This window comes from Nomascus leucogenys, chromosome 4 (assembly GCF_006542625.1).
Source record: "Nomascus leucogenys isolate Asia chromosome 4, Asia_NLE_v1, whole genome shotgun sequence".
In the NCBI taxonomy this organism is placed as follows: Eukaryota; Metazoa; Chordata; class Mammalia; order Primates; family Hylobatidae; genus Nomascus; species Nomascus leucogenys.
This window is the reverse complement of record NC_044384.1, coordinates 67,680,784-67,696,027: the sequence shown is the minus strand read 5'-3', so window position 1 is coordinate 67,696,027 and position 15,244 is coordinate 67,680,784. Positions and strand designations below refer to the sequence as shown.

Genomic DNA, 15,244 nt, shown 5'->3' with positions numbered 1-15,244 from the left:
ACTGCATCCTCCGCCCCCCTGGGTTCAAGTGATTCTCCTGCCTCAGCCTCCTGAGTAGCTGGGATTACAGGCACGTGCCACCATGCCTGGCTAATTTTTTGTATTTTTAGTAGAGACGGGGTTTCTCCATGTTGGCCAGGCTGGTCTCAAACTCCTGACCTCAGGTGATCCACCCCCCTCAGCCTCCCAAAGTGCTGGGATTACAGGCATGAGCCACTGTGCCCCACCCTTTTTACATTACTTTTAATGGCAAAAACCACAATTGCTTTTGCACCAACCTAATAATTATCAGTGTGGGATTATTCACAATAAACTGTAGGTCACCTGTGTTCAGCCATTTTTGTGTCACCATAAAGAAATACCTGAGGCTGGGTAATTTATAAAGATAAGAGGTTTAATTGGCTAATGGTTCTGCAGGCTACGCCAGCCTGGCTCCAGCATCTGCTTCTGGTGAGGGCCTCAGGGAGCTTCCAATCACCGTTTAAGGTGACAGGGAACAGGCACCACGTGGTGAACATGGGAACAAGGGTTGGGGGAGGTGCCACACACTTCTAAATAACCAGATCTCATGTGAACTCAGAGCGAGAACTCACTCATCACCAAGGGGATGGTGCTAAGCTACTCATGAAGAATCTACCCCCATGATACAAACACCTCCCACCAGGCCCACTTCCAACATTGGAGGTCACCATTTAATGTGAGATTTGGAGGGGACGAAACATCCAAACCGTATCATCACCTCTGTTCATTCTCAGACAAAATATACTCAAAGGATGCTAACTAATTTTAATAGGATAGCATAATTAGGAAGGTTAATATGATGGAATTAATATAACAAATGCTGGTGAGTCAAAAAAACAAACTCAGTTTTCTCCCACTCTACCCTCACAACACAATTCTGATGCCAGATGTGCAGGGATTTTTCCCCAGCAAACAAGCATTAATTCTGCAGTGGACATCAGCTGGGTGTCCTCTAGTTCAATTCAGTTCTGACACTGTCTACCTAGAGATGGCCTCAGATTACACAGGTTGAGGCCCCAGCCCCATAAGGCCACCCACCATACTTCTGATGCTCATCAAAAGCCCCAGGCTGTGACCCTTGCTTCCAATCTGGCTATAAATCAGAATTCCCATGACCCTCTCCTTGGCTTTGATTGATTTGCCGGAGCAGCTCACAGAACCCAGGGAAACATGTTTACTGTTATAAAGGATATCACAAAGGACACAGAAGAAAAGATGCATAGGGTGAAGTATGGGGAAAGCGACATGGAGCTTCCATGGGCATACCAGCCTCCAGGAACCTCCACGAGTTCAGCGATCCAGAAGCTCCCTGAACCCAGTCCTTTTGGGTTTTTAAGTTCCTTAACTAGGCGTGAGTGATTAAACCATTGGCCATTGCTGATCAACTTAAATTCAGCCCCTCCCCACTCCTTGGAGATTGGGAGGTGGGGTTGAAAGTCCCAACTCTCTAATCTTATCTTGGTATTTCCAGTGACAGCCCCCATCCTGAAGCTACAGAAAGGCATTTATCACTTCGAAGAGTCCAAGGATTTTAGGAGCTGTATACCAGGAGAGGGGGAGGAAGACCAAATACATATTTCACAATATCACAGTTAGTTCTACATATTCCTGACGACCTTATTGGGGTAGAGTGTTGAGTGTTAGCCATGGTTTTGTGTTTTTCAATACTGTGGATTTGGAATAAGTAAATTTTGTATTTCCTCCTTTAAATATTGCAGTCAGAACACACATAACACTGATCAATTAAGTCTGTCATCTCATATGAGTGCACCCCAAAACAATGACAATAGTAACATCAAAGATCACTGATCAAAGATCACCACGACAGATAATGGTCATAATGGTCAGGATAAATTGTGAAGTATGTGAGAATTACCACAATGGGACACAGTGACACATGTTGTTGGAAAAGTAGTGCCAGTAGATGCACTCGATGCTGGGTTGCCACAAAGCCTCAATTTGTAAAAAACACAGTATCTACAAAGTGCGATAAAACAAAGCACAATAAAATGAAGAATGTCTGTAAATAAAGAAAAAATTATATATAATAACATAAAATATAATATATATGACAATACATATGTGTATATATAATATATCTCACAGGATCTAAGAATCTGAGAGCAGAAAGAGCCCTTAGATCCCGGGTATGGTAGCCAATGCTTATAATCCCAGCGCTTTGGGAGGCTGAGGCAGGAGAATTGCTTGAGCCCAGGAGTTCAAGACCAGCCTGGGCAACATGGCAAGACCCAATCCTTCCCCCCCGCCAAAAAAATAAATTAGCAGGTCACGGTGGCATGTGCCAGTAGTTCCAGCTACTAAGGAGGGTAAAGTGGGAGGATTGCTTGAGCCTGGGAGTTTGAGGCTGCAGTGAGCCATGATTGCACCACTGCATTCCAGCCTGGATAATAGAGCAAGATCCCATCTAAAGAAAAAGAAAGAGGCCTTAGAAAGCATTTGCTGTCCCCTCCTTCATCAACACCTATCTTTAGGAAGTCCCGTGACTGGTATCTTCTAGTTATTATTCTCGTTCTGAAGCCTTCCAACCTTCTGTAATTAGGGTGGTCATATAGTTTATCATCCGGATCATAGAACATTTGAGAGTGAAAGGAGATAATCAGTAATTACAGGGGACAACAGGTGTGAACTGGCCCAGCCTGGGCAGCTCACCATGCATGGTCAGCCATGACTAATGCACATTCCCACAGGTAAGAACATCTCCAAATTGAATCCAACTGGGATAGAAGATGAAGAATCCTCATAGCCTGTTCATCCACTCACTCGTGTATACACTCATTCATTTGAAGATTGTTTATTGAACACCTTCAAAAATGCAGGGATGAAAAAAAAACCATGGTACCTGCCTTGATGGGGCACATAATCTCATACAGGAAATGTCACAAGAAAGAGAAAAGCTGTGGCTGACATCTGGAGCTGGTCCCCATGGTCACCCAGGCATTTGTGTTCCTAGGACCTCACCTGGCCCTCCAAGCGAGGCCCTGTGTTCTCCTGCTCAATATAAACCATTTCACAGAACCTTAGCATTGCACAAGGGCACTCTAAGACCGTGATGGATCAAGACAAAAACAAGACCATAAATCTTTCTGTTGTGCAATGACACTTTTAAATGCAAAAAACATGAGCTTTTAGCTCACATTGGATCACAGATATTACACAATTTATATTTTGAATCTCGTATGCTTACATATTTTGTTCTTACTAGAACTGTAGAAACACTGTCCCAAACTAACGCAACTATTTTTGTTTTGCTTCTTGATATTCATGTATTTTACAAACACTCTTCTTTCAGCTTACTAAAGAGTAAGGAAGAATTAGAAGAAAAAGGAACAGTGGGTTGGCTAGTAGAGGGAAATTGCATGAGTAAGAAAGCATGTGATAGGGTTTCTCGGCCATCTGTGCATCTTTGAAAACTACTGTCTGTCTCCTTGCTGCATTCAAAAGCCAGTTCTGGTCAGTTCCTGGTCCAAAGGAAAGCATAGCCTCTCAGAGCTCCAGTGCCTCTGCCTACTTGGTCATGGACATGACACCCTTACCTTACCTTGTATTTGCGTTGAGCCTTGCTGAATTCCATATGTCATGGCCCACTGGAATGCTGTGCTCAGGGGCCACATAAATGCAGCGTGCAAACCAGATGGCAAGAAACAGCAGACATGTATCTTGCATGTGTCTGCTCTGTTCATCCACACACTCCATTGTCCCATTGGATTTCTTTTAAGAAACACAGGTTCAGAGATCAATGGGCTAAGAATTTCAAGTTTAGTGCAACAGCAGAGTATTAAACTAAGGATGAAACTCTTCCTTTTTTTTTTTTTTTTTTTCCCTCAAGACAGAGTTTCGCCCTTTCACCCAGGCTGTAGTGCAATGGCGCGATCTCGGCTCACTGCAATCTCCACCTTCCAGTTTCAAGCGGATTCTCCTGCCTCAGCCTCCCAAATAGCTGGGATTACAGGTGCCTGCCACCACACCCAGCTAATTTTTGTATTTTTAGTAGAGACAGTTTTTCATCATGTTGGCCAGGCTGGTCTTGAACTCCTGACCTCGTGATCTGTCTGCCTTGGCCTCCCAAAGTGCTGGGATTACAGGTATGAGCCAAGGCACCTGGCCCAGGATGAAATTCTTCTAAGCACAGATCCTGTGAGATCATGCAGGTCATATTCCCTGGGAAGTTAGCCCAGCAGTACAGATGTGTGTGGTAAGAGGCGCAGAGGAAAGCAGTGTGGAGTCTGCGCTGCAGTCTTCTCCCTAGAGAGACAGCACAGTGCCGAGATCTTGGGCTCTGGGGCAGAACCCAGCATCGCCGGCTGTGTGTCCTTGGATAAGTGACTTACTCTCTCCATGCCTCAGTTTTCTTGTTTGTAAAAGGGAGCTTATAACAGTTCTTAACTCATAAGTTATAGTGAGGATTAAAATTTAATAAATAAACATTTAGAGTCACATCACCTGGCATCTAGCACCGGCTGAATAAGGATGAGCTATTTTTAGTGGAGATGAATGTGTGAGGCCATCATTGCTTCACAACACCAGCGCCTCTGAGCTGTGTGCAGCCAACATCCTGACAGTAATTTAGCTTCCCGTGTAAATCTGCTTACAGGCAAACAATGTGCTTGATAGTTCCATTTCTCATCGGAAAATAAATAGGTTTTCTGTTTTGCAAATTTCAAAAACAAGAACAAAAACCTACAAGAGAAGTAATTAGGTTTGGCAAGGCTTTATGGGGAAGGTAGCAAACGAGCCTTGTCAAATGCGGTAATGGGCCCTAAGGTGGGGAAGGCAGATATTATTTTTCTTTCAGTGTTGCGGATGAAGAAACCAAGACACAAGGCGAATAAGCCACCCACCCCACACCATAACACTGTTAAGTGGCAGGGCCGGGCTTTGTACTCTGAAGTGCCTGGCAGTGCACACACTCCTGCCCCACTGGGTGCTGCCTCCTCTCATACAGTCTCTACTCCCCGCGGGGACAAGGCCACCATCAGAGCTAGGGTCTTTCCCAGGAGTGAGACTGGCCAACTTTGCAGGATGCACAGAGGAAAGAGATGCCAGAGAAGTGGCTGGAAGGAAAGAGCTAAGGGTCCTCAGACGACAGACAGACACGCCAAGATGTCTTGCTTCCTCATGGAAAGTTCCCACTGGATGTCTGCCCTGGGGTTCTCAGAGCTAGGAGCAGCTCTGGAATTTCCATTTGCAAGTGAGATGATGGTGGAAAGAAGGTTTTATGCTCATCAGGAATCGGAGGCCTTCGCGAGTGCATGGAGCCCACAGGAAGAATGAGTTCCGCACAAACGAGTTCTATACAAGTTAAAAATGGAAAAGATGAGGAAGAAATTTTTTAATTAAAACATTAAATAGGGCCATGAGTGTGGAGGAGCACGACCCCCATATGCTGATCCAGGAAGAGGCTGGCTTTGAGCTCCTGATTAACGAGTTGATTTTTGATCCCTCCAGAAGTTTAAATTCAGTCCTGGGAGAGTGTTCTGAGAAGACTGAGGGGGAGGGGCAAGCGGTTCGATTCTTTGAGACTGTGGGAAAACAAAACCATTAAGGCTCAAGGAAACCTGCTTGTGACATTTCAGCTGCCATTCAACAACACGACTGTGCATGGCCCAGCATCCCTTTGTGTTACATGAGGAAACACGCAGTGGCCAAGCATCAGCAGCCCAAGTACGTGCTTGGGTTGTGCTTATGTGCGGTGCGGTGAAGAAGAAGCATGGCCTGTCCCAGTCTCAGACGCTGATTTGAGTACAGGCAGTGTGATTGGATCAAATGCTGATTTAATAAGGTGCTTTAGGAAGGCCCTTGACAATAGTAATAGCATTGCAGAAGCAAAAGTGATGTCATCAGGATTCATGATGTTTTTGATGGGGTGTGTGTGTGTGTGTGTGTGTGTGTGTGTGTGTGTGTGTGTGTGAGAAATTGACTTAGCTTATTAGGTCATAGATGGAAACATTTTCAGCTGCTTATCTCCCATGGCAGTTTCTCCACATTACTGAGTGGGGAAAGACTTGCCACAATCCCCCTATTCCTGTTTGTCTGTCTTGGAGGCCAGTGGGGTCTCCCAGGAGCTATGTTCTGATCGAGACTCTGATCCAAGCAGGGAGAAGAGGGAAGGCCAGGAGCATGAGCCTGAAATTCTAACAGGAAGTGTCTTCTAGAAGGCAGAGGAACAGGCAGATGCTTAGAGATGAGAAGCCTCCTTGTCTGCACTGCTTTTCTGCTCCTTTAAATTGATACTGGGCTCCGAAGGTTCATCTTTGAACTCCCACTCCTTCCCCTTCCGCAAAGACTTCTAAGCCATCTGTGTAGAGACTCCACCTTTGTTGAGCATCTACTGCATGCTGGGTACAGCCAGCACCCATCCCTGTCATTGTGCCCCTTTCTTAGCCCCTCAGATCTACCCTGCACACCCATCCAAGCTCTCCTAAGGCCTCAGTGATGACAAACTTCCAATTTGCTGTCCTTGCATGTGTGGCTGGCGTCACCACACAGCTTGGGAGGGAGAAGCCCCAACTGGGGCCTTTGCCGTAGGAACCAGCACATTCCCACGTTTATCCTGCACAAACCACCAGGGCATGTGCAGATTTCAGGATAAGTCTCACAGCAGCACTTCCAGTTGCTGAGAAATTTCTTGAATAAAGGAGAAATATATGTATTTATTTTTGCTGTGCAAAAGTATCAATGTTTCCCTCCAAATATTCAACCTGAGTGTTTACTTTTTAAATTTTTAAATTTAAGGACAGAATATACCACATCAGTTGCTGTTAGGTATGCTGCAAATCTCAAATGAGGGGGGAAGTAGAAAAAAGACACATCCATGTTTTCGCTCCTGATTTCACAATGTTCATATGACCTTTGTTGCTGTCAGACAGCTTGTGAATTCAGTGAAATATAAACATCTTGATAATAGTTAATTTGGTCGGGAACTAACTAGAAGGCTAACTTGAATGTGCAAAATGCCCATTTTTTTTTCCAATTTAAGAAATGCAGCCTTTTATGTACAGTAATAATAGGAACTAAGCAGCAGATGTTCATTGCTGATTTAGGAATTGAGACCCTGCCGCCACAGTCTACAAAAGACACTGGGCCAGAACAGCGCCATCATAGCCAGGGTACGCAGGGCCCTTTTCATTGGGTACTGCATTTACTTAGACCACAAGAGACGGAGTGACCCTAACTTCAAGAACAGGCTGTGAGAACAAAGAAAGAAACAGAAGCTTGCCGAGGAGAGAGCTGAGCTTTGCAAGTGACCTGACCTTAAAGTTGCTGAAGCTGTTCAGAAATCTTCTTTGAAGAAATACAGCTCAGAGAAGAGTTACTAGCTCAAGGTGAGTGTGAGAAGGGCATGGAGCATCTGATGACAGGGAGTGCTGGGTGTGGACAGTTACTGCGAGTGTCCAGTGGTCCAGATGCTCCTGAGTAAGCTCCCAACCATTATCAGAAAATTGTAAGCACTCAGAGCTTGGCTAAAGATGTGGAATGATAAACAAATGCCAATACAATAAAATCTCAGTTTAAAATATTAGTGAAATAGGCCAGGCACGGTGGCTCACACCTGTAATCCCAGCATTTTGGGAGGCCAAGGCGGGTGGATCACCTGAGGTCAGGAGTTTGAGACCAGCCTGGCCAACATGGTGAAACCCTGTCTCTACTAAAAATACAAAAATTAGCCAGGTGTGGTGACCGATGCCTGTAATCCCAGCTACTCGGGAGGCTGAGGCAGGAGAATCATTTGAATCCTGGAGGTGGAGATTGCTGTGAGCCGAAATCACGTCACTGCACTTTAGCCTGGGCAACAGAGCAAGACTCTGTCTCAAAAAAAAAAAATTGTTGAAATACCCAGCTAAGAAGTTGAGCAACTCTGGGGAAATAGAGCAAATATGTTTGTTCTGGACTGTCCTGCATTGAAATCTATCAAAGGCAATGTTTAATTCATGTAGATCCATTTGTTTGTTTTATTTCTTTTTCCCAGTGAAAAGTATATTTTGATAGCCAGCTTTTCATTTTATAAGTACACTATGAGTTACCCAAAATATCATGGATTTCATTTCTTCTGAAAAACATGCAATTAAAATGCACATATGACATAATATCACTTATGTTAAAAATACCCAGTGCTCAGTTTTGAAAAATAGGCAAAAAAGTGTAGGAGAAAGCTGAAGAATGCACATTTTTAAAGCTAGTACATTTTGCTATGAATCAGAAAATTGGATGGAAACTTGAATGTGTTTGTAAAAACTGAGCATTAAAATCTTTGAGTGATAAAAAAAAAATTGAGACAATCTTAGCTCTGTTCCCGGTAAGCAAAGAATGACCTTCGAATGTTCTTTTCTGGGACCAGACTGACCTCAGCCGAAATCTCAACAAACTTCGTTTGACTCCTCCACTCATTAGCAGAGTAAGTCTGGGCAAGTGGCAGCTCTGTGTGGCTTCCCTTACGGCATGGCAATAATAGTAATAAAATACTCACCAGAGAATTGCTGAGAGGATTAAAGGAGATACTGCATGTAGTATTCTTTGCACATTGGAAACACATAGCAAATTTCCCATTGATTAGCTCTGAGACCTTTGGGCAAGTCATTTAACCTAACCGCGTTTCCATTCTCTCCAATTCTAAATTCTCTTTCCAAACAGCCTTCAAAGATTATACAGAATTGTAATTAGCATATCAAGTACCAACCTAATTCATGTCAGCTCCTGCTGTCCCTGCAATCATGAGGTTTATATGCAAATGTCGAAGTCCCTGAATGAAGCCACCTCACTCAACTAAGAAAACAGTGTCTGGTCTTGTTAACACTCTACATTTCCTTAGCAAACCCCTGTGCACTGAGAACACAAAAGTACACTTCTCAGCAGCCCCGAAGGAACCAATAAGGTTGACACAATGCAGTTTGAATTTCCAGTGCTTTTCTTTGCATTTTGTGATGGGAACCGAAATGACCCTACACGTGAGTAGTATCTCACCTTTCTGTAAGATGTGTGTGTTCTTTGGGAGTAAGGCAGTGAAAACTAATTCTTCTACTTGAATGGACCGTTGCAACTAGCCACCATAGCCATTTAAAGCTTTTTTTTTTTTTTTTTTTGAGATGGAGTTTTGCTCTTTTTACCCAGGCTGGAATTCAATGGCGTGATCTCGGCTCACTGCAGCCTTCAACCTCCATCTCCCGGGTTCAAGTGATTCTCCTGCCTCAGCCTCCCGAGTAGCTGGGATTATAGGCAAGTGCCACCACACCCAGCTAATTTTGAATTTTTAGTAGAGACGGGGTTTCATCATGTTGGCCAGGCTGGTCTCGAACTCCTGACCTCAGATGAGCCACCCACCTTGGCCTCCCAAAGTGCTGGGATTATATGTGTGAGTCGCCGCGCCTGGCCCATTTAAAGGTTTTTTAAACTGAAAGGGAATTTTAAGTGTCCTGAAATTACCATTAAGATGTGTGTATGTGTGTGTGCGCGTGCGAGGCCAACGGGAATCTACAGTCAGGAAAGGCTGATTACCTGGGTTTTAGGATCTGCTAGCCAACTCCCCTTGCCACCCAAACATCTGCACCAGCCCTAGTTAAAGCTCATTCATCCAGCAAATACATTTTGCCAAACACAGAGAACACAAAGATGACTAATCATTGCTTTGGCCCTCAAAGAGTCTCATTAAGGAGCCAGTCTAGAAGCAAGGATAACAGTATCGTGCTGCGTCAGGGGAGTTGGAGCTGCTCTGGGGCACAGAGGAAAGAGAAAGCAGTTTTCCCCTGAGGAAGATGGGAGGGGCTGGTGAGAAATGATCTAGTAAGGAGTGACCATTTTTTCCTTCTCAAATTGTGTTATTCCAATTATGAGGGCTTCTTCCCTGCTTCTCATCCTAAAGAAAGATGCTAGCTCTTGCCATCTGTCAAGTTTTCAGGCCTCCTGTCTGGGGACAGGACATTGTCCCCAAGCTAAATGTGTCAGTAGGAGATCGGCTTGGCTAACAACTGCAAGCAAATCCGAGTCCTGCTGACTTGCTCGGGCACGTTCCCTGTGAGGAGTGCTCATGTTCACCTCCTCATTAAACTCCTTCTGGACGGGGGAACCAGGTCAGCCAACAGTGTAGGGTTATCGCAGGGCCAGTGGAGCCAGAGTTGGGCCTGTTGTCTGAACAAAGCTCCACAGTCCACAGTGGGAACAGTGGGAAGCTTTTCACTGGGTCACTGTCTAAGCCCCTCTCAAGGGGATCATTTATTTATTGAAGAGAGGCCACTTTGAGCCAAGAAGAATATGGAAAACTGGCATGGGGATATGTCCCCACAGGGTTAACAAAAATTGCGTGCTGGGTTCTGGACAGAAATATAGTTATAATCAGCATCAGGCAGGCTGCACTCTGGCCCACTGCCTTGTTGCTGAAAGTCATGGAGCCCTAGACCCTGACCATCGGCTTCCCTATTGTTTCTGAGATTTCTGACATTAGGGTCAGAAGACTGTGTAAGAATTAATTTGCCTCCCCATTGTTCTTATAGACAGGATCGCTGACATTAGAAGCATAAGGACTTTGTTTAACTATCACTTAAGATGTTTTTCAGACCCTGAATTCCAGCACCCAGTTTGAAGACCCCACAGAGGAAGGGATCAGCCTGAAAACACAGCTTCTTCCTCTCCCTGTCCCACGACTTCACCCTGCACTATCCCACCAACGAGCTCCACGTCTTGGCCCACTCCAAACCCTTAAAAACCCTGGCCCCAAACTCCTTGGGGAGGTGGATTTGAGGTTCCCTCCCATCTCCTTGTTCAGTGACCCTATGATTCAACCTCTTTCTCTGCTGCAACCTGGTGGTCTTAGCGGATTGACGTGCTGTGTGCATCGCGCAAGGAGCCTGTTCTGGTTACACCCTTCACTCCTGTACAACCCAACCCAAGCTCAGTCTTTAGAGGAATCCAACAAGCACTATATGAGCTTCAGTGTCCTGAGTGCAGAGGTTCTTAAATGTCATGCGTGTCAGCATCACCTGGATCTCACACTGTGGGGTTACACCTACAGGGTTTCCTATTCAGTAGTTCGATTGTGACCAGAGAATTTGCATTTCTAGCAAGTTCCCAGGTAAGACCACTGCTGAGGAAAACATTGAGACATCTGCTGCCTCAGAGCTTGCCTCGTTGTCCTTGCCTGAGCAAACTTTCAGACAATTTATATATGAGATTAGTACAATCTTGTATTCAAAGGAAAAGGCCCGTTAGAATAATACAATTTCTGGGTGGGCGTTGTGGTTCATGCCTGTAATCTCAGCACTTTGGGAGGCCGAGACAGGTGGATCACCTGAGGTCAGGAGTTCGAGACCAGCCTGGCCAACATGGTGAAACCCCATCTCTACTAAAAATACAAAAATTAGCCGGGAGTGGTGCTGGGTACCTGTAATCCCAGCTACTTGGGAGGCTAAGGCAGGAGAATCACTTGAACCCGGGAGGCAGAGGTTGCAGTGAACCGAGATCGTGCCATTGTACTCCAGCCTGGGTGACAGAGCGAGACTGTGTCTCAAAAAAAAAAAAAGAAAAAAAAAAAAGAATAATACAATTTCCTCTTGGCAGGGACATTTTACAGGGGAAAAAAAAAGATGGTTATCAGATGATCATCGAGGGGCCAGATACAACCCGAAAAGGATGTTTGATTAAAGGTCACTTTTGTCTTGCTTGACTGGGTGAGTAACAGGTTTCCCAGAACAAGTCTTAACCCCATTAAAGTTTAATATTAAATTGCCTTAATTTTTCAAAATCAAAAATGTTGATTTCTTATGATGAAGTCTTGCATGGTAAAAGAAAAATGAAAAAAATTTTAAGTAAAAAAAAGTCAGTTTCTTCCCACAAGTTTGAGGATTACATCACACAAAATTAGGTTCTGTCCCTAGATTAGATTTGGGACATACACTTTTCACTTTTTTACACCAAGAACACAAGCCCACTTGAGTCAACATTAAGTAAAAGATGGTTTTACTAAGTATACAACAGTTACTCCTTCAGGCCTCTGAGAAATGAAACAGCGTGCAGCCACATCATGCTGGAAAATCAGAGACCTCTGTCTTCTCTGCACTGTGGAGTTCCTTGTGTCTGCTTGTCTCCCCAAGCGATGTAGCCTGGCCCACTCGTGGCTTCTCTCGCCTCCTGTAATTTCTCTGCACATGGCTTTGGTCTACTGCAATAATAGCTCAAGCTATGACCATATATGACACTGCAGCTCTGTTGCCTGCAGCACATCAGCTCCTTTTCTCTGGACCTGTGTTCCAAAGCTCCTGATAGAGAAAATCCAACTGACCCAGCCTGGGCCAGGTGTCTGCCCCCAACCCAACTGGTGGAGGAGAGGGTGGGAGTGGATGGGAAGCAATGACAGCTGTGTGTCCCTCGGCCTTTGTCTTATTGTCTTATGTAGGACCATGTGTAAGACACCGGACACGTTGTAAGACAGACAGTGGACACCAGGCGGAGGTTGCAGTGAGCCGAGATCGTGCCACTGCACTCCAACGTGGGCGACAGAGCGAGAACGTCTCAAAAAAAAAAAAAAATTAGTTTCTTCTTCACCTCTTTCTTCTCCCATCAGGAGTTTAGGAAATCAAGTCGCGGGTTCTGGTCCACCTTGTCTAGCAGGATAGCACAGTCTGCCAAGGATGCTCTTCTGAACTGAGAGGCTGCACAGCCAGCACAGTCTCTGCCCCACAGAGCAGGTGGGACCTCAGGGCTGCGAGCTCAGGACACCAGGGAGTAGTGACACACTTCTCCTTCTTCACACTCCTCAGAAGTGTAACCATTTGGTCAAAGATTTTCTTATTTACAGAAAAAGTGACAGAAAAATTACAGATGCGTAAAATTGCACCTTGATCTCAAGGGTCTAAACCACGCCGTTAACTGTAATCCAAATGCTTGAATATGTGGATTTATTCACTTCAGGGAAATTTCTTTCCTTTCCTCCTGTCCCCTCTACTTTCTTCCCCTCTTTCCTTCCGGTTTTGTTTTGTTTTTTTGAGACACACTCTCACTTCATCACCCAGACTGGAGTGCAGTGGCGCAATCTCGGCTCACTGCAACCTCTGCCTCCCAAGTTCAAGCGATTATCGTGCCTCAGCCTCCCTAGAATTACAGGTGCCCCCCACCATGCCCAGCGAATTTTTGTATTTTTAGTACAGATGGGGTTTCGCCATTGTTGGTCAGGCTGGTCTCAAACTCCTGACCTCAAGTGATCTGCCTGCCTTGGCCTCCCAAAGTGCTGGGATTACCTAAGTGGGCCACCGCGCTGCCCCCCACCCTTTTTTTTTTTTTTTTTGAGATGGAGTTTCACTCTTGGTTGCCCAGGCTGGAGTGCAGAGGCTTGATCTCGACTCACTGCAACCTCTACCTCCTGGGTTCAAGCAATTTTCCTGCCTCAGCCTCCTGAATAGCTGGGATTACAGGCCCCTGCCACCATGCCCAACTAATTTTTGTATTTTTAGTAGAGACAGCGTTTCACCATGTTGATCAGGCTTGTCTCGAACTCCCGACCTTAGGTGATCCACCCCGCCTCAGCCTCCCAAAATGCTGGGGTTATAGGCATGAGCCATTGTGCCCCCAATTTTTTTCTTTTTTTTTTTTTTTAAGAGACTGGGGCTTCCTCTGTAGTCCAGGCTGGAGTGCAGATCACAGCTCCCTGTAAGTTCAAACTCCTGGATTCAGGCAATCCTCCTGCCTCAGTCGCCGTAGTAGCTGGGACTACAGGCGCACACCACCACACCCAGCTAATTTTTATATTTTTTGTAGAGATGCAGCCTTGCTATGTGGCCTAGGCTGGTCTCAAACTCCTGGCCTCAAGCAATCCTCCCACTTCGGCCTCCCAAAGTGCTGGGTTTACAGGCCACTGTGCCTGGCCTATTTGTTTTTAAATTTTAATTTTATCAACATTTCTAGGACTTTCTGTCAATAGCATTTGCATTTTTGTTGGCTGCATTTTTGACTCAACACAATGTTATGCTGAAAGACAAGATAGGAACTGGGTGCCACAATCAAAGGTCACCTTCGGCGTGGACTTGTGGCCCCTCACTTTGAGTCTGCAATAAGACAGCGTCAACCAGGGTTTCAGAGCACCTGCAAAGTTCACGAGCACCCTTGACTTCACTGTGGCAGGGGCCAGTCTCTATGGGGAGAAGCTATCGGTTTTACTTTCATTTCAAAGCACTTACATTTCTACCTAGAGTACAATAAGCCATACATTGGTTTAGCATTTGTTATTTCTCAAAGTTAACAAAAGGAAATACAGGCACAGTGGCTCACATCTCTAATCCCAGCACTTTGGGAGGCCGAGGCAGGAGGATTGTTTGAACCCAGGAGTTGGAGACCAGCCTGGGTAACATAGAGAGATCCCTGTCTTTACAAAAAAATTAAAAATTAGCTGAGTGCGGAAGCACATGCTTATAGTCTCAGCTACGTGGGGGACTGAGGTAGGAAGATCACTTGAGCCCTGGAGGTTGAGGCTGCAGTGAGCTATGATCACGCCACTGCACTCTAGCCTGGGTAACAGAGTGAGACCCCGTCTCAAAAACAAACAAACAAACAAACAAAAAAAACTTCTTCCTCAGTTTTCTGTTTTTTTTTTTTTGTTTTTTGGGGTTTTTGTTGAGATGGAGTCTTGCTCTGTTGCCCAGGTGGGAGTGCAGTGGCGCGATCTCGGCTCACAGCAAACTCAGCCTCCCAAGCTCAAACGATCCTCCTGCCTCCGCCTCCCAAGTAGCTGGGATTACAGGCGTCCACCACCACACCCAGCTAATTTTTGTATTTTTTGTAGAAACGGGGTTTCACCATGTTGGCCAGGCTGGTCTCGATCTCCCAACCTCGGGTGATCCACCTGCCTCGACCTCCCAAAGTGCTGGGATTACAGGCGTGAGCTACCCCCCCAGCCCTTCCTCAGTTTTTTTTAGCTATGAGTACACTACTATTATTTGCTATATATCAGGTCAGCCATTGATTAATTAGGTGCTGTAAGAAGGAACATATTGAAACATCGCCTTTGGGAATTCTGACTACTGTTTTTAATCATGTTCATGTCAGGAAGAAAGAAAATCCTGAAGATAAATTTCACTGTGTTTATACTTCTTTGGTAGTTTCTTACATTTTCACCAGTGATTCCCAAAAGAATTTAGACAAAGAAACTTCAAAGAGAAAAGTTCTGACTAAAAAGTCGTACTTTCTCTTTCAGATTAACTATAGTTTTTCAAGTTGTTTGACCATA

At 45.1% G+C, this 15,244-nt stretch overlaps 1 pseudogene; it reads left to right on the top strand.

Annotated features, from left to right (window-relative positions):
- Window positions 1–5,395: 5,395 nt before the first annotated feature.
- On the top strand, window positions 5,396–7,519 carry LOC100592980 (annotated as a pseudogene).
- Window positions 7,520–15,244: the final 7,725 nt, after the last annotated feature.